This window comes from Oncorhynchus gorbuscha, linkage group LG08, assembly GCF_021184085.1.
Source record: "Oncorhynchus gorbuscha isolate QuinsamMale2020 ecotype Even-year linkage group LG08, OgorEven_v1.0, whole genome shotgun sequence".
In the NCBI taxonomy this organism is placed as follows: Eukaryota; Metazoa; Chordata; class Actinopteri; order Salmoniformes; family Salmonidae; genus Oncorhynchus; species Oncorhynchus gorbuscha.
In genome coordinates, this window is record NC_060180.1 from 24,912,968 (window position 1) to 24,933,257 (window position 20,290).

The 20,290-nt window shown below is 41.9% G+C and overlaps 1 protein-coding gene across 2 annotated transcripts in view; it reads left to right on the forward strand.

Moving 5' to 3' along the window:
- Nucleotides 1–20,290, forward strand: part of LOC124041396 (inositol polyphosphate-5-phosphatase A-like) — a 300,331-nt gene that overhangs the window by 144,744 nt on the left and 135,297 nt on the right. The window lies entirely within an intron of this gene.

Below are 20,290 nucleotides of genomic sequence, written 5' to 3' on the forward strand. Positions count from 1 at the left end.
GACAGAGCCTGGACTCGAACCCAGAATCTTTAGTGGCACAGCTAGCAGTGCGATGCATTGCCTTCGACATAGCTTCTTATCATATAATGGCTCAATCTTTCTGTCTTGGTTGCCACGCAGACGTGTGTTTATGGTTGACTAAATCACATCTGGCATTTGTGCTGCGACTACCAGTATTCATTCTATTTTTGTCGTCCCAATGTCTGTTACTCTGTACTGACATAGAATCTGCTCATTCTTATTGCGCACACAGTTTCCTAATCTGATTTTGGGAAATGTTTTGCATCGCTGTTTATGTAGCAACAGCACATAAATAGACCAACTGATACAAATGAAACATTCACATGATTGGAAACTTGCAGTCATGTGCCCCCCCCCCATCTGAATGATTCTTTCCCATCTCGACACTTCAATGCTGTCATTTTTTTATGTATATTTTTTTAAATCAGTCTCATATGCTTTGCCCCTTGTGATTTACCCGGAAGATGGACATTGAATCACAGGACAAATTGTTATAGCCCCTCATCTTCTGACCATATTTAAACATGCACAGGGCAATCGATTTGTAATGGCTCTTAGTTGGGGTTCAAGGAAATGAACAATCCCTTTGTCCCCTACCTCCCCTACCCAGCCACCCCCTGTCCCTCTATGGGCCATGAAAGAGCTGGACGCTCCCAATGAGGGGATGGCTTCCTTCTCCTTCCGCAGGTCTAATAACGAGCCCTTTCTTCCTGTCCCGGACCTTCTCCAATTGATTTGTGTCAGGAAAATGAATGCAGTCTCGCCAAGGTCCTGGGGGTCAGATGCAGAGCGCGTTTCTTGCAGATGAAGGGGCGGTGCTGGTTGGAAATGAACAGCAGTAGCCCTGCCATGGGACCTCTGGAGTTCCCTGATGAAAGCTGCTATTGGGTTCCGAAGAGGGCGAAAGGCACTGCTTTATGATGTATTGTCAGTGGGATGTTGTCAAACACCAAATGCATCTGGGGAAGATATTTGATGTTCACAATGCCAGACCGTGTGATTCACATCAAATAGGTCTGCCTGGAATTGATGGGGTGAAGTATCACTTTTTACATGCGGTCGGTAACTGGTTGAAAGGAATCATTTGCAGCTGGATTGGCTGCAAATATCCAAACTAAGCTACTTTGAGCCACAGAAACCTTTATTTGAACCCCTCGAGGACACAGAATTGGACTCTTTATAACGGCCTAAGTCAGCATAACCATACTTCTGTAAGTAATTCTCTCCAAGTGGGGTTTAATCTCACACAAAGTTCAAGCCCACAATGGCTCCCTGTGTGTGAGGCACTCCTTGGCTAAATACTAACTCATTAAGAACTGGCTAATTAGATTGGATGCTATGGTCTTTCAAAGAGATTCAACCTCCTTAATCTGAACGGCCTAATTGCATTCCGGCTCTTTTTGCGCGGGGAACATCTTTCAAAGCCATCCCGGTTGGCCTGAGATGGCGGTATCGTGCCCTGGAACCCTCTACTGTATGCCTCCCTTGTTCCTCTGTGGAAGATACAGTGCCTTCAGAAAGTATTCCCATATTGTACTGTCAAATTAGTTACATTTAGATGTTTTTGTCACTGGTCTACAGACAATAGCCCATAATGCCATTTCAATTCTTTAAAAAAAATATATATATTATTAATTAAAAATGGAAAGTTTCCATTTTTGGAATTGATAAGTATTCAACCCCTTTGTTATGGCAAGTCTAAATAAAATGACTAAGACAAGTCAGGTAGGTTAGTATTGTGATACAGAATCAGAGAGAAAAGAAGGAAGCCTGTACAGAATAGAAATATTGCATCCTGTTTGCACCAAAGCACTAAAGTAATACTTAAAATATGTGGCAAGCAATTAACTTTTTGTCCTGAATACAAAGTGTTATGTTTGGGGCTAATCCAATACAACACATTACTGTGTACCACTCTCCATGTTTTCAAACAAATTGATGGCAGCATCATGTTATGGGTATGCTTGTAATAGTTAAGGACTGGGGAGTTTTTCAGGAAAAGAAATGAACAGAATGGAGCTGATCGTAGGCAAAATACTGGAGGAAACCTGGTTCAGTCTACTATCCACCAGACACTGGGAGATGAATTTACCTTTAATTCATCTTTCACCAAATCTACACTGAAGTTGCTTACCAAAACGACAGTGAATGTTCCTGAGTGGCCGAGTTAGTTTTGACTTAAATGTACCTGTGTAGACTTAAAAATGTAGCATAATCCAGGCGTGGAAAGCTCTCCGAGACTTACCAAGAAAGACTTACATGTCTCATCACATATTGACTCAGCATACTTATGTGAATGAGATATTTTCAATAAATGTGCAAAAAAAAGCACCTTTTCACTTTGCCTTTATGTGTAGATTGGTAAGATCAATATGTGTGGAACTCTATGTAAACCCTGTATTTGATGAATATACAGTTGAAGTCGGAAGTTTACATACACCTTAGCCAAATGCCTTTAAACTCAGTTTTTCACAATTCCTGACATTTAATCCCAGTAAATATTACCTGTTTTAGGTCAGTTAGCATCACCACTTTATTTTAAGAATGTGAAATGTCAGAATAATAGTGAAGAGAATGATTTATTTCAGCTTTTATTTCTTTCATCACATTCCCAGTGGGTCAGAAGTTTACATACGTACACTCAATTAGTATTTGGTAGTATTGCCTTTAAATTGTTTAACTTGGGTCAAATGTTTCAGGTAGCCTTCCACAAGCAACCCACAATAAGTTGGGTGAATTTTGGCCCATTCCTCCTGACAGAGCTGGTGTAACTGAGTCAGGTTTGCAGGCCTCCTTGCTCGCATGCACTTTTGCAGTTCTGCCCACACATTTTCTATAGGATTGAGGTCAGGACTTTGTGATGGCCACTCCAATACCTTGACTTTGTTGTCCTTAAGCCATTTTGTCACAACTTTGGAAGTATTCTTGGGGTCATTGTCCATTTGGAAGACCCATTTGCAACCAAGCTTTAACTTCCTGACTGATATCTTGAGATGTTGCTTCAATATATCCACATAATGTTCCTCCCTCATGATGCCATCTATTTTGTGAAATGCACCAGTCCCTCCTGCAGCAAAGCATACCCACAACATGATTCTGCCACACTCATGCTTCAGGGTTGGGATGGTGTTCTTCAGCTTGCAAGCATCCCCCTTTTCCCCCAAACATAACAATGGTCATTATGGCCAAACAGTTCTATTTTAGTTTCATCAGACCAGAGGACATTTCTCCAAAAAGTATGATCTTTGTCCACATGTGCATTTTTAGACCGTAGTCTGGCTTTTTATATGGTGGTTTTGGAGCATTGACTTCTTCCTTGCTGAGCGGCCTTTCAGGTTATGTAAATATAGGACTTGTTTTACTGTGGATATAGATTATACCTGTTTCCTCCAGTATCTTCACAAGGTCCTTTACTATGTGATTGATTTACACTTTTCACACCATAGTACATTCATCTCTAGAAGACAGAACGCGTCTCCTTCCTGAGTGGTATGACGGCTTCGTGGTTCCATGGTGTTTATACTTGCGTACTACTGTTTGTACAGATGAACGAGGTCTAGCATTTTTTTTCTGAGGTCGTGGCTGATTTCATTAGATTTTTTCAAGTTTGAAGGTAGGCCTTGAAATACATCCACAGGTACACCTCCAATGGACTCAAATTATGTCAATTAGCCTGTCAGAAGCTTCTAAAGCCATTACATAATTTTCTGGAATTTTCCGAACTATTTAAAGGCACAGTCAACTTAGTGTATGTGAACTTCTGACCCACTGGAATTGTGATACAGTGAATTATAAGTGAAATAATCTCTGTAAACAATTGTTGGAAAAATTACTTGTAGATGTCCTAACTGACTTATAGTTTATTAACAGGAAATGCGTGGAGCGGTTGAGAAACGAGTTTTAAGTGTGTGTAATCTTCCGACTTCAACTGTATATACTGTTCTCTCTTATCATGCAGGATCTAGTGTTCATATTCTAGCTATAGGACAGCTAGCGAGTGATACAACTGCTGAGGAGTTGTCTGACCTTAGCAAACCTTCCTTGTACTCTGAGATGCTTCATGGCCGGTTAAATCCCCTACAAATTCCTGCTTATCCTCAACATTAAATTAAGGGATTACATGTTCTCAGTCAGAGCTTTCATGTGAATAACTGTTTCCAGTTTAAATCAAATTTGATTAGTTGCCTACACATATTTCGCAATGTTAGCACAGGTGCAGCGAAATGCATTTTTTGTGCTCCAACAGTGCAGCATACTTTAACTAACAATACAAAACAATACACACAAATCCCAAAATGGTATGATTTTTTTTGCGTACATTTTCTCTTTTGGTGGCCTCTGGTACATTCGAATGCTAGATTGAAATATCAACCTGCAACTATATCAGGAAATAACATTGATTACAAAAATGTAAAATATATATATATATGTATACATGTATGTATGTATATATACATGTATGTATGTATATGTATATATATATATATGTATATATACATGTATGTATGTATATGTATATATATATATATACATGTATGTATATGTATGTATATGTATATATACATGTATGTATATGTATGTATATGTATATATATATATATGTATATATATACATGTATGTATATATATATATATATATATATATATGTATATGTATACATGTATGTATATGTATATATATATATATATATGTATATATATACATGTATGTATATGTATATATATGTATATGTATATATACACATATATATATATGTATATATATATGTATATATATATGTATATATATACATGTATGTATATGTATATATATATATATATGTATATATACACATGTATATATATATATATATATATATATACATACATGTATATATATATATTAGTTTTATCAGCTGTTGTACAATATGATATGAAACACAGAGAAAACATACTTTTGACTGCACTGGGCCTTTAAAATGTCCTGTAAATCTGCTGACTTTCATAGGCTTCACACTTATTTTTAAGAGGTATTTGCTCAGCTATCTGCAATAGCGGTATAATTGAAGAATGAAGCTGGTGTTAAACATGGGCTTTGCTACACAGAGAGTAGCAGTTGACTACTCCGTTGTCAACACTTTGATTAAATCAGTAGACCTACAGCAATATCTTTGAAAATACCATATAAGTATCATTGAGTATCACTTTCAAAACAATCCATTCTGTTTACTTTCATCATATTTTAGACCAGAGAAAGGGTATGTCTCCACTAACCTACCTATTGTTTGCAAGTTAAGGAGCCAAATAAACCGCTCTCTTACAGATACAATTCGGCAGGCTGCTGACAAGTCACTCACTTTAACGTCACTGTCTGGCAAGTCCTAATCAAATCACATATTTAGCGGATGTTATTGCACGTGTAGCGAAATGCTTGTGTTCCTAGCTCCAGCAGTGCAGTAATATCTAACAATTCACAACAATACACACACATCTAAAAGTAAAATAATGGAATTTAGGGAAATATATAAATATTAGGACGAGCAGTGTCGGAGTGGCATTGACTAAAATACAGTAGAATAGAATACAGTATAGATATGAGATGAGTAAAGCGGTTTGTAAACATGATTAAAGTGACTAGTATTCCATGTCTATGTATTTAGGGTAGCAGCCTCTAAGGTGCAGGGTTGAATAACCGGGTGGTATGTGGCTAGTGATGGCCTTGAGATAGCTTTTTTTCAGTCCCAGCTTTGATGCACCTGCACTGACCTCGCCTTCTGGATGATAGCGGGTTGAACAGGCCGTGGCTCGGGTAGTTGGTGTCCTTGATGATCTTTTTGGTCTTCCTGTGACATTGGGTGCTGTTGTGTCCTAGAGGGCAGGCAGTGTGCCCCCAGTGCTGCGTTGGGAAGACCGTACCACCCTCTGGAGAGCCCTGCGGTTGCGGGCGGTGCAGTTGCCGTACCAGGCGGTGATTTCATCCCAACTGGATGTTCTCAATTGTGCATCTGTAAAAGTTTGTGAGGGGCTTAGGTGCCAAGCCAAATTTCTTCAGCCTCCTGAGGTTGAAGCGGCACTGCTGCACCTTCACCACACTGTCTGTGTGAGTGGACCATTTCAGATCGTCAGTGATGTGTACGCAGAGGAACTTGTAGCTTTCCACCTCAACTGCTGTCTCGTCAATATGAATAGGGGCGTACTCCTCCCTCTGCTGTTTTCTGAAGTCCACTAACAGCTCCGTCGTTTTGTTGACGATGAGGGAGAGGTTATTTTCCTGGCACCACTCCACCATGGCCCTCACCACCTCCTTGTAGCCTGTCTCGTCATTTTTGGAAATCAGGCCAACTATGGTTGTATCGTTTGCAAACTTGTTGAATTGAGTTGGAGGCTTGTGTGTGGCCACAGGGAGTACAGGAGGGGGCTGAGTATGAACCCTTGTGGAGCCCCTGTGTTGAGGATCAGTGAAGTGGAGGTGTTGTTTCCTACCTTGACCACCTGGGGGCAGCCCGTCAGGAAGTCCAGAACCCTGTTGCACAGAGCGGGGTTCAGACCCAGGGCCCTGAGCTTGATGATGAGCTTGGAGGATACTATGGTGTTGAAGACTGAGCTGTAGTCAATGAACCGCATTCTTACTTAGGTATTCCTCTTGTCCAGGTGGGATAGGGCAGTGTGCAGTGCAATGGCATCGTCTGTGGATCTATTGGGGCGGTAAGCATATTGAAGTGGGTCGAGGGTGTCAGGTAAGGTAGAGGTGATGGTCCTTAACTAGCCTCTCCAAGCCCTTCATGATAATAGAAGTGAGTGCAACGAGGCGATAGTCATTTAGTTACCTTTGTTTTCTTGGGTACAGGAACAATGGTGGACTTCTTGAAGCAGGTGGAGACAGCAGACTGAGATGGGGAGAGATTCAATATGTCCATAAACACTCCAGCCAGCTGGTCTGCGCATGCTCTGAGGACTCGGCTAGGGATGCCGTCTGGTACGGCAGCCTTGCGAGGGTTAACACTCTTAAATGTCTTACTCACGTCTGCCACAGAGAACAAGAGCCCACAGTCCTTGGGAGTGGGCCGCATCGATGGCACTGTGTTATCCTCAAAGCGGTCGAAGAAGGTGTTTAGCGTGTCTGGGAGCAAGACTTTGGTGTCCGCGACGTGGCTGGTTTTTCCAATCCGTGATTGTCTGTAGACCATGCCACATACAGTTGAATTAGGAATTTACATGCACTTAGGTTGGATTCATTAAAACTCATTTTTCAACCACTCTCCAAATTTCTTGTTAACAAACTATAATTTTGGCAAGTTGGTTAGGACATCTACTTTGTGCATGACACCAGTCATTTTTCCAACAATTGCTTACAGACAGATTATTTCATTTATAATCCACTGTATCACAATTCCAGTGGGTCAGAAGTTTACATACATTACATTGACTGCCTTGAAACAGCTTGGAAAATTCCAGAAAAGGATGTCATGGCTTTAGAAGCTTCTGATAGACTAATCGACATGATTTGAGTCAATTGGAGATGTATTTCAAGGCCTACCTTCAAACTCAGTACCTCTTTGTTTGACATCATGGGTAAATCAAAAGAAATCAGCAAAGACCTCAGAAAAAAAATTATAGATCTTCACAAGTCTGGTTCATCCTTGGGAATAATTTCCAAACACCTGAAGGTACCACGTTCATCTGTACAAACAATAGTACGCAAGTATAAACACCATGGGACCATGCAGTCGTCCATACCACTCAGGATGGAGACGCGTTATGTCTCCTGGAGATGAACGTACTATGTTGCGAAAAGTGCAAATCATTCCCAGAACAACTGCAAAGGACCTTGTGAAGATGCTGGAGGAAACCGGTACAAAGATGTATCTATCCACAGTAAAACGAGTCATATATCGACATAACCTGAAAGGCTACACAGCAAGGAACAAGCCACTGCTCCAAAACCGTCATAAAAAAGCCAGACTATGGTTTGCAACTGCACATGAGGACAAAGATCATACTTTTTGGAGAAATGTACTCTGGTCTGATGAAACAAAAATAGAACTGTTTGGCCATAATGACCATCGTTATGTTTGGAGGAAAAAGGGGGAGGCTTGCAAGCCAAAGGACACCATTCTAACCGTGAAGCACAGGGGTGGCAGTATCATGTTGTGGGGGTGCTTTGCTGCAGGAGAGACTGGTGCACCTCACAAAATAGATTGCATCATGAGGGAGGAACATTATATGGATATATTGAAGCAACATCTCAAGACATCAGTCAGGAAGCTAAAGCTTGGTCGCAAATGGGTCTTCCGAATGGACAATGACCCCAAGCATTCTTCCAAAGTTGTGACAAAATGGCTTAAGGACTACAAAGTCAAGGTATTGGAGTGGCCATCACAAAGCCCTGACCTCAATCCTATAGAAAATGTGTGGGCAGAACTGAAGTGTGTGCGAGCAAGGAGGCCTTCAAACCTGACTCAGTTACACCAGCTCTGTCAGGAGGAATCGGCCAAAATTCACCCAACCTATTATGGGAAGCTTATGGAAGGCTACCCAAAACATTTGACCCAAGTTAAACAATTTAAAGGCAATGCTACCAAATACTAATTGAGTGTATGTAAACTTCTGACCCACTGGGAATATGATGAAAGAAATAAAAGCTTAAATAAATCATTCTCTCTAATATTATTCTGACATTTCACATCAAATCAAATGTATTTATGTAGCCCTTCTTACATCAGCTGATATCTCAAAGTGCTGTACAGAAACCCAGCCTAAAACCCCAAACAGCAAGCAATGCAGGTGTAGAAGCACATTCTTGAAATAGTGGTGATCCTAACTGACCTAAGACAGGGAGTTTTTTACGAGGATTAAATGTCAGGAATTGCGGAAAACTAAGTTTAAATGTATTTGGCTAAGGTGTATGTAAACTTCTGACTTCAACGGTACGTTGAATTGCGACTCCACTTGTTCTCTGTTTGGACTTTTTGCTTTACGGAGAGAATAACTACACTGTTTGTATTCAACCTTGTCACTGTGGGAACAACATCCCCTACACATTTCCTGATGAACTCCGTCACCGAGTGTTTTCCCGGCGCAAGTACGACAGGTAATGTGTTGGTAGAACTTCGGTGGCATTTTCCTCACATTTGCTTTGTTGTATCGAAAGTACAAACAATCTTTAGTTTACTTGCCCCAATGTGATACCATGGACATACAGTATAACTACGTATGATTTATGAATGGCAAGGATATATGAAATCGACTTTTAAACTACTCAGCTTGCTGTTCATCAATTTAAAGCACAGTGAGTGCCCTTTGCGCCACAACTTCCATACTGGCCCGATCAGAATTTCTACAGGTCCAGATAGGGTACAGTTGTTAATGCATTGGGGTCTTGACCTATTGGCTGGCACCCTTTCTCTCTATATTCGGCTATTAATAGTCTACATTTGGTTATTATGACATTTGGTTATTATTGTGTATTAAAAAGTTGTGTAATATAATTTAGCAATACAAATCATTACTCTATTCCTGATAATAGCATTGTATTTATTGCTTCTACGTGTGTAGTCGTCAATGGCTTTCAATGATAAACTGCGACAGAGCAGGTAAATGTTCAACTGAAATGCAAAAATGCACTGAAAAGTTACGTTGGGCTAGTGACTGACGAGAGCCACTGGCCTGACGTGTCTTTACTGGCCCCAGCGGCCACCGTTAATGTCGGACCCTGCACGCGAAAGAAAATAAATGAATGTGCCAAAAAAACAGTAGCCTGAATTTTGACTTATCGTTACCACATTATATGGGACGTGCAAATTCATGCACTCCCCCTGTGTGTAGAAATTTGACTGCACAGACAGAGCACACAACACACAACACACTGCCACTGAGACACGGGATAGACAGACTGTCAAGCCAGCGGTGTTCCCTTGTCATCTCTCACTTTGACTGTCAGGCACCTGTCCTATCAAAAGAGTGCTGGAAGATTCAATCGTTCATTCTAGCGGGTGAGGGCTTGGCATACTTTCTTCTGACTAGCGAATTGAAAAGTAGCCCAGCTAATTTAAGTGGAAAGTGTACCCGGCTGAAAATCACTCAGTAATCGGCTGTATAGCTGACAACAGGGCTTGTGGAAAACAGTGACATTATCCAGATTTGAAATTTGGCTCATTGATTTGAGTAGTTGCCTTTATTTCACCCCTACTCTCCTCACATGACCTCATGATATTCAGTGCATCATTGTCATCCGGAGAGTGTTGAAAGGAGCACACAGAGGGCACTTGAGACCGCATATAGGCATATATTCTCCCTTTTCGGGCTGTTGTATTTAAGGAGAGCAGACTGCTGCCGCTCTCAAGTCCTGGCTGGCTCAGGTCCTTAGCTCACTTACATCTTAATGCTGTCTTAAGGGGGCCAGGAATGGGTCTGATTGATGCTGCGATTTGTACGCATAAGAAAGAACATCTGCTTAAGAAAAGTCCCCCTCGCTCTGTTCCGGTTTTATATTTATTATTATTATAATACAAAAAAAGCATGACATAATTTCTGTTATCTAAGGGACTGGGGCTGCCATTTACATTTGGCTTTTCATGCTGCAGCCATGTGGCTCTTGGGTCGATGCACTGGAGTATAACTAAGCTAGCATGGAGGATATCCAACCATTTAAATCAAGCCACGGGAATTTTACATAACACATCATCGGCGAGCATTGGTTTTTACATAAAGACAAAGAGGCCACAAAAAGGGACCAGACCGGGTCTTAGCCCGAGCCGACCGACTGCATGTGTTTTGGTGGCTCCGCTAAAGCTTCACGGTCCTGTGGTCACTGTTTGTGCTCCGAGAAACGCCTCTTCCAGTATCAAAGGGAAAGCTGCTTATTTTCTTGCCCTGAGAAATATTTTTGGTCTTTGCCCTCATAACTGAAACCAGTCCTCCAACGGTTGAGTCCCTCTGCTGTCCTGGCTCAGAGAACGACAAGTTCTCAGGTCCAAGGAGAGACACACTGCTCCCATACACTGTACAAGCCCATTAATTGTCCCTGAGACGTGTCACCCTCAACCACCATATAAATTGTTCAAGAAATGGTGTACGAGTGGGGGCGACGCTGCCTTCGTTGCGGAAGAGTTGTGTCCTTATGGAGGGAGTAGGAAGGGTCGTTGATGCAGAGATATGGGGTACATTCTGATAAATCCCTTTCTGGAACTGATTGACGGATTCCGCGAAGATGCCCCAAACGAATAAATATTTAATTGTTGTCCCTGGCAATAGAGCTGTATCTCATTGGACAGCCAAGGAGGCCACTTCGTCATTGCAAGGCCATATCCTGTAGCCGCCGGCAGCATGGGAAAGGGACAAAATCAAAGGTGCTGCCTGTGGCCCCTTACTGACTGATGACCTGCCCAACCGACGTCACGCCACTGATTGCTATCCCAGCATCCTTTGAGGGATGGGACGTTGCTCAATGAACTGTGTTGACATAGAAAGCGTACACTGTCAGTGGTTGCTCTTGCATGGTGAGCTGCACATGCCATAAGCCATGAAGTAACACACAGTGTTAAGTGCACGAGCAATATAGCGAAGTCAATGCAAACTATTTAACTAGTTTCACGCGTTTAAATGAAGTTTTGTTCCCTTCTCGCCCTGTATGATTCTAATCCAATAAGGAATATCACAAAATGAACCTACAGGAATAGGCCAGATATTAAATCCAATAACAATCTCGATTGATGAACAGTCCATGACAACATTAGCAGCCTTCTCCCAAAGCCAAGGAAAATAATCAATGGGCTCTAAGACCTGTCATTTGCAGGACCATCTAGTTCCCCTAATGGGAATACTTTTTGAAGAGAAAAGAAATTACAAGTTGAAATATTCTTTTTGATTATTGGACATCCATAGATAAATATGATTTACATTAATGAGCATAAGTATATTAAAGGCATTTTATCTCCAGCATCCGAAACAATTGAATAATGGCCTTGGCAGCCGTGCATTGGGCCGAACCAAAGAGAGGGGGAGGTAATGTCATTTTAACTACTAATGGATGCCTCGATGGTTTAGCCTTTTGATTTTTTTCCCCCTTCATTTTTAGGCCATTTTTTCATTTTAATAATGCAGATAATATTCATCATCTGCGTATCCTTTTAAAAAGATAATCTCGTTAGCCCCATAACCGCATATTTACTTAAAGAAAGTGGTTATCACCGGTTTATTTGAAGATGGGTTTCAAAGGAAGATTACATTTCGGATGAAGAAGGGACATCCTTTCATGTCGCCTTATGGATGTCTGTCTGCTGTAATGAGGAAATTGGACTTTGACCTTGGGTGGGCTACAGATACCATGCAATTCCCTCAAAGCCATGTCATGTTGTCTGAGTTACTATGCTATCCTGTTTGTCACCAAATGAATGTTACATTTTGTTGTCGTATATAGTTGCATAGGTAGTGCCATTTTCTTCATTAGTATATAGGTACAATTGAAGTTGGAAGTTTACATACACCTTAGCAAAATACATTTAAACTCAGTTTTTCACAATTCCTGATATTTAATCCTAGTAAAAAGTCCCTGTCTTAGGTCAGTTAGGATCACCACTTTATTTTAAGAATGTGAAATGTCAGAATAATATTAGAGGGAATGATTTATTTCAGCTTTTTTTCCCCTTCATAATATTCCCAATGGGTCAGAAGTTTACGTACACTCAATTAGTATTTGGTAGCATTGCCTTTTAAATTGTTTAACTTGGGTCAAATGTTTTGGGTAGCCTTCCACAAGCCTCCCACAATAAGTTGGGTGAATTTTGGCCCATTCCTCCTGACAGAGCTGGTGTAACTGAGTCAGGTTTGTAGGCCTCCTTGCTCGCACACACTTTTGCAGTTCTGCCCACACATTTTCTATAGGATTGAGGTCAGGACTTTGTGATGGCCACTCCAATACCTTGACTTTGTTGTCCTTAAGCCATTTTGCCACAACTTTGGAAGTATGCTTGGGGTCATTGTCCATTTGGAAGACCCATTTGCGACCAAGCTTTAACTTCCAGACTGATGTCTTGAGATGTTGCTTCAATATATACATATAATGTTCCTCCCTCATGTTTCCATCTATTTTCTGAAGTGCACCAGTCCCTCCTGCAGCAAAGCACCCCCACAACATGATGCTGCCACACCCGTGATTTACGGTTGAGTTGGTGTTCTTTGGCTTGCAAGCCTCCCCCTTTTCCCTCCAAACATAACGATGGTCATTATGGCCAAACAGTTCTATTTTTATTTCATCAGACCAGAGGACATTTCTCCAAAAAGTACAGTCTTTGTCTGTAGTCTGGCTTGTTTATTGTGGTTATGGAGCATTGGCTTCTTCCTTGCTGAGCGGCCTGTCTGTTTATGTCGATATAGGACTTGTTTTACTGTGGATAGAGATTGTGGAGGTCCTTTGCTGTTGTTCTGTGATTGATTTGCACTTTTCGCACCATAGTACATTCATCTCCAGGAGACAGAACACGTCTCCTTCCTGAGTGATATGACGGATGCGTGGTCCCATGGTGTTTATACTTGCGTACTATTGTTCGTACAGATTAACGTGGTACCTCCAGGCGTTTGGAAATTGCTCCCAAGGATGAACCAGACTTGTGGAGGTCTACAATGTCTTTGCTCATTTCTTTAGATGTTCCCATGATGTCAAGCTCAGAGGCACTGAGTTTGAAGGTAGGCTTTGAAATACATCCACAGGTACACCTCCAATTGACTCAAATGATGTCAATTAGCCTATCAGAAGCTTCTAAAGCCATGGCATAATTTTATGGAATTTTCCAAGCTGTCTCAAGATACAGTGAACTTAGTGTATGTGAACAGCTGACCCACTGGAATTGTGATACAGTAGGAAAATGAATTGTCATGCACAAAGTAGATGTCCTAACCGACTTGCCAAAACTATAGATTATTAACATGATATTTGGGGAGTGGTTGAAAAACGAGTTTTAAGTGTATGTAAACTTCTGACTTCAACTGTATATACTGTTTTCTAGTGTTCATATTCTAGGTATAGGACAGCTAGCGAGTGATACAACTGCTGAGGAGTTGTCTGACCTTAGCAAACCTTCCTTGTACTCATCCGGGGATCTGTTGGGGCAGTATGCAAATTGTATTTGGTATAGGGTGTCAGGTAAGATGGAGGTGATATGATCCTTAACTAGCCTCTCAAAGCACTTCATGATGACAGAAGTGAGTGCTATGGGGGCAATGACTATTTAGTTCAGTTACTTTCCCTTACTTGGGTACAGGAACAATGGTGGACATCTTGAGACACTAGACTGGGATAGGGAGAGGTTGAATAATTCCTTAAACACTCCAGCCAGCTAGTCTGTGCATGCTCTGGCTTGGAATGCCATCTGGGCCGGCAACCTTGCCAGGGTTAACATGCTAAAATGTCTTATTCACGTCAGCCACAGAGAACGAAAGCGTACAGTCCTCATGAGCGGTGGTGGCCCACGTCGGCTGCTCTGTGTTTTCCTCAAAGCGGGCGAAGAAGGTTCTTAGCTTGTCCAGGAGCAAGGCGTCAGGTGTCCTCAACATGGCTGGCTTTCTCTTTATAATCCGTGATTGTCTGGAGTCCCTGCCACATAAGTCTCGTGTATGAACCGTTGAATTGCGACTCCATCTTGTACATGTCCAACTTTCCATGGTTAAATGTGGCAGTTCGCGCTTTTAGTTATGCGAGAATGCTGCCATCTATCCATGTTTTTTTTGTTTGGATAAGTGTCCCAGTCCGCGTGATCAAAACAAGCATAGAAGCATAGATTCCGATGGTCAGACCAACGTTGAACAGTCCTACCACGGCTACTTCCTTTATAAGTGTCTGCCTACAGGACGGGAAGGGGCTAAATGGAGGCGTGATTTGCTGAAGGTAGGGCGGCCGGCGGAGGGCTTTGTAGCTGTCGCAGAAGGGAGAGGAGCAGTGGTCAAAAATTCTTGAAGCGCGAGTAGCACAGGAGATGTTGACAGTTCTTCGGTATCGTTTTCCTCAGATTTCCAGATAGCCTTCCACCTAGATTACTTGCTTTGTGTATGAGATGCTACAATAAAAACAACAAGGGCAGTTGGAAGGCGTTCAACACTCAATTCTTACATCTTAGCGCCGCAGTTCAGAACTTGATTGTGTTGTATGTATTTTAACTTTTTAATAATTAGCTTATGCAAATGTGTCCATCTGCCATTGAGCTGGGCTTGCACACTCCCCAACCATTAGGCAGGTCAGCGGTATAACAGGCACTACAGGTGAAAATGTCATTTACTTTGATGTCCTCATTTTATACCCTCGTTAAAATATGGAGTTGGAATATACAAACGTGAATCTTGCCTTTTTTAACGGGCTTTTGCTCCTGCTCCGAAAATTGGGCCACTTGTAAAACTCATTCAATGAGTGCAATTTAGAGAACTAATATTCTAATTGATATTTGTGTTTATGTTAAAGTAAGCTACTTTTACTTCCTTGAGTTCAAGGATGCAGCAAGGATTTTCTAAGAAGGTTTCATGTACAATCATGAAACGACTTATACCACGTTGTGTTCTTATTCTTCATTTCACCAAATGACTATTTATTTAAGCAACCTCCTTTGAAAATGGAAACAAGGTGTGCTATTATGTACTTGCATCAAACCTTTTTTAAGGAAGTTATTATTCTCTTCAATCTATATCACTAAGAAACCATTGGTATTATACCGAGCAGAGACACAACTAATTAGAAGCCTCTTTAAAAGTCTGAGTGGTTATTTGATTTGCTCTGTTGAATGTCATTGCCGTGATGGTTATACTGCTTTAGACTCCTCCAGTGGGCAGGTTAGGGGAGCGACTGCTACGACTGATGAGCATGGCAGGAAATTGGCAGATGGAAGCATCCATTTCAGTGCTAATTAGAGGGTCCATCAGCCCACGGACTGACAGGGTTCAACTGGGCAATGTAGTGCCTGCCAGCTCCCATCCCGCACGCTTTATAAAACGGTCTTTAATTCCTAGGCACAATATCATTAACTTTGTAAGTGGATGAACACAATGGACAAGCAATTTAATTAACTTATACCATTGGATGTTGGAGGGGGAGATTAAATTAAATGAATGCGCAATATTTCCCAAGGAGGCAGTCGAACTTGGGAGCGGGGTTGGGTTGTTGGCAGGTCAGGCCGTTGCCGTGGGTTTGGCCAATTACGTCCTTGTTTAGACCCATCCATAATATTTTCTTCAAAATAAAATCTGTGATTTTTGGAGATCAATCATGTGTGCATGTCACTCGAGTTCTCTCTGGGATTTTAGAATAGTATGCAGGAGCTGCTTTCTGCTTTCTAGAAGTTGACCAGCTCTCTTCCCTGCGAGCATAGGGGCCTAAACTCTCTCGGACAGACCGTTTCTGCGAGATCAGTGTTATATGGTTTTAAAGGGACTTAAAGTAGTTTTAGGATCGAGCACTCAAAACATTTCCTGGTTTTTGGGGGGGCTCATCCAGGATCTGTTCACTTTTAACGTTTTCTCCCTGGATTGTTTCAAGATATATTTTATGTTATCTCGATGTTATTTCGGAGTAACTATAAGGGGTAACATGTATGTCATTGTTGTGCAGTAAGTGTGTTAGCACTTGTAGTTACATACCTCTTACCATTGATTGTAATTATATTTTCCCCAAAAATACTTAAGAGGAAGCTTAAGTACTAAATAACTACATGTACATACATTTGTGGCCAAATGATTAAAAAAAGCGCCCCGGTTCAAGAAGAAATGCTGAACTGTCCAGATCTGGCCAGCGATCAGTTCAGCTCTGAATCCCATCAAAAACCTATGGCGAGATCTGAAAACTGTTGGTCGAAGGCTCCCCTTAAACGTTGAAGAATTGGAGCAGTTTGCGGCTGAAGAAGGGACCAAACTGCCAGTAGAAAGGTGCAGCAAACTCATTGATGGCTACAAGAAGCATTTGTTATCTTGGCCGAATGCTGTTGAAAATCCAATAAGTTGTGGAGACCTGTTATTATAAAAAATTTTGAAGAAGAAATAGGGAAATATTTAAGATAAGTGCAAGGGAGCCAAGATATTTGGCCACAGTTGTAGTTTAGGGTTTAGGGTTGGCTACTTTGACAGATGATGACCCTATGCAATGTGAAGTATGAACAAAGATAGTCAATTGTGGGCATTTCTACAAAGATAATTTACACTCAATGACTTAGCATTTATCCATCTTTATTTATCCAGCTAAGAACAATTCATTGCCTCATAAGAATACACCCTTGTATTTCTTTGGACGATCCATCTCCCCCTGTGAGAATGCGCGCGAGCACACACACACACACACACACACACACACACACACACACACACACACACACACACACACACACACACACACACACACACACACACACACACACACACACACACACACACACACACACACACACACACACACACACACACACACACACACATACACACAATGTGCACCATGTCCCAATACTTATGGCACCTATCGTCTTCTAAAAGTCCCCCCCCCCATAGACGAGGGCTCCTTCAGGAAATGATCGATGGCTAAACATCCAGCCTGTTTTCAAATAAGAGGAAGTGACAGAATAACTTTTAATGAGAGTTTTGTCTGTGTATCCAGTCAGGCCTTCCACCAGACGATGAATAATAGACACTGTGGCTCAATACTCTGAATACTCAATCAATTGGACTGTGAGTGGTGCTTGGCAAACACATATGGCGTGGGGTTGGGGGGTAGGGGGGGGTACTAAAGCGGTCTCGATCTGTATTTCTCTGCTGAAAAGCAAGCCTTCTATTGACGCTTTCTCCTGCCCGGGTGTTTTCATTGCACAGGATGACAAACAGCCTGTTTGTGCAGTATTGGAGATTTGTGCAGAGCTCTCCTCACAGAAGGCGTATAGTGAGCCCTGAATAGCAAGTGGTCTAGTGCTCTCATCGCGCCCTGTCTGTCTGGTCAAGATAACCGTTGAAATAATGCCATAGAATGTATTGCTAGTTCAAAGTAGGGCTTATGTGTTCATTATAGACATGAGGCATTGAGTAAATATTGTTGTGGGGCCATCTTGTTTCATTCACAGTATCCTAGGGATGTTCGATAATATTGTAGTGTGAGGTTGGTTGACGACTGTCTGCACGGCAACCAATGAGTGAATTGTGTACCCATTAGATTAGTCCGTTTCCATGTTCATGCACCAAGCGTTTGATTGACTGTGGCTCGCCTGTGCTTTTGATGCGTGGCAACACAGTTCAATCGTGCCGTTGTGTGTGTACATGTATGCGCGTGAACAATATGATGTGTCCGAGCCCACAAGCTTGTGTGCATGTGAATATATACGTGCGAGTGTGTGTTCACGTGTCACTTGACAGGCGAGGGGACTTTGCAAGGACAACGAGAGAACTCCTGTTGGTCAAGTTGAACGGCCCGTGTCCACATTTCATTTGGCCTGCCTGGAACCGGCAGGGCACATATTTTAGACGAGGAAATAAAATGTTCTAGAAAACCTATAGAGATACGCTCCCAGAGCAGGTGCACCACGGCCATCCATTACCATAGATAACGCAAGTCCCATTTGACCTGTCACTTCTGACAGTGGTGCGTACTATCCATTCTGTCCCTGTTTGGAACTTGCCTTATCCATCTTACTTGATAAAGGGCTCCTCAGATGGTTGTGTGTGTCACTCTCTGTCTCCCTGTCACTTTGTCTCAAAATGCTCCTCAGGGAATTCGGTGCATTGCACCGCCGGTGGCTTGAGGACAGTATGGTATTTGCCCCCAGAAGTGCACTGTGACACGGGACTGAGGCTACTCTTGGGACAGACCATGCTCCCTCAGGGCGGAATGGAGCAAAATTATTACTTTTATGTTTGCTTTATGGCTCATTTTTCATATTAAATGCAGAAAATCCATTAGAGGTCATGATTCCGTACCTATTTTCCTCTACTATAACTAATTCCTGAAGCACAGTATTGATAAAGCACTCAGTGGAACAGACTATGCAGGCTTCTGGACCTCTCCACTCTCTACTAGGGTTATTGGAAATGTCAACTGCCTGTGTGCTCTCTCTCTCTCTCTCTCTCTCTCTCTCTCTCTCTCTCTCTCTCTCTCTCTCTCTCACTCCATCTCTCCCTCTCTGTCTGTAACACACACCGATACAGCTTCCTTTGTGTTCGAGTGGTTATCTCGTCTGAGCGGTGTGGCCGATACAACTCCCGATAAGAGATACCAGCGTGGGCAATAAAACCTGGATTTTATGGCTGGGGTTATTGTCTTTCTGTCTACAATTATGGTCATTACTCATTTCCCCTAGCTCCTCTTGGCCCTTGCCAGTTGCACTTAATAGAGTGTATTTGACTAATGGAAAATTAAGTAGCCGTTGTGACAGTGGGCTTTATAAATATGTAAAATGTACTTTTAATTATTTCAAGGGAATCTGGCAGCGAGTCAATAAAGTGGTACGGGACAAATATACGCTTGACACAGGCCATTGTAAAGCCACTGGTAAAAGATAAGCATATCCTGTCCGCGCAGTCAGGCTCTAATTCATATTTTGAGCCTGTCATGTTCGGAGACAAATGGATTAATTGCAGCCCGCTAATATAATCGGTTCTTCATGAGGAGGGAGCAAGAATAAGACCAGCCGGTCCATTTTGAACCCCGATGCCGAATAAATATCTGTTAGGCTAGAGGTTTAGTAGATTTCTCGTGATTGCACATGCAGTGCATTCGGAAATAATTCAGACTCCTTGACTCATTCCACATTTTGTTACGTTACAGCCTTATTCTAAAATGGATTAAATACATTTTTCCCTCAACCTACACACAGTACCACATAATGATGAAGCGTAAGCAGGTTTTGAGAAATGTTTGCAAATGTATCAAAAACAGAAATATCTTATTTACATAAGTATTCAGACCTTTTGCTATGAGACTCGAAGTTGAGCTCTTTCCAGAGATCATCCTTGAAATGTTTATTTTTTGAGTCTATCTGTGGTAAACTCAATTGATTGGACATGATTTGGAAAGACGCACCTATATAGGTTTTCACAGTTTGCGGTGCATGTCAGAGCAAAAACCAAGCCACGAGATCGAAGGTGTTGTCCAATGAGCTCCGAGACAGGATTGTGTTGATGCACAGATCTGGGGAAGGGTAACAAAACATTTCCCCAGCACTGAAGGTCCCCAAGAACACAGTGGCCTCGTCCTTCTTAAATGGAAGATGTTTGGAACCACCAAAACTCTTCCTAGAGCTGACCGCTTGACAAACTGAGCAATCAGGGGACAAGGGCTTTG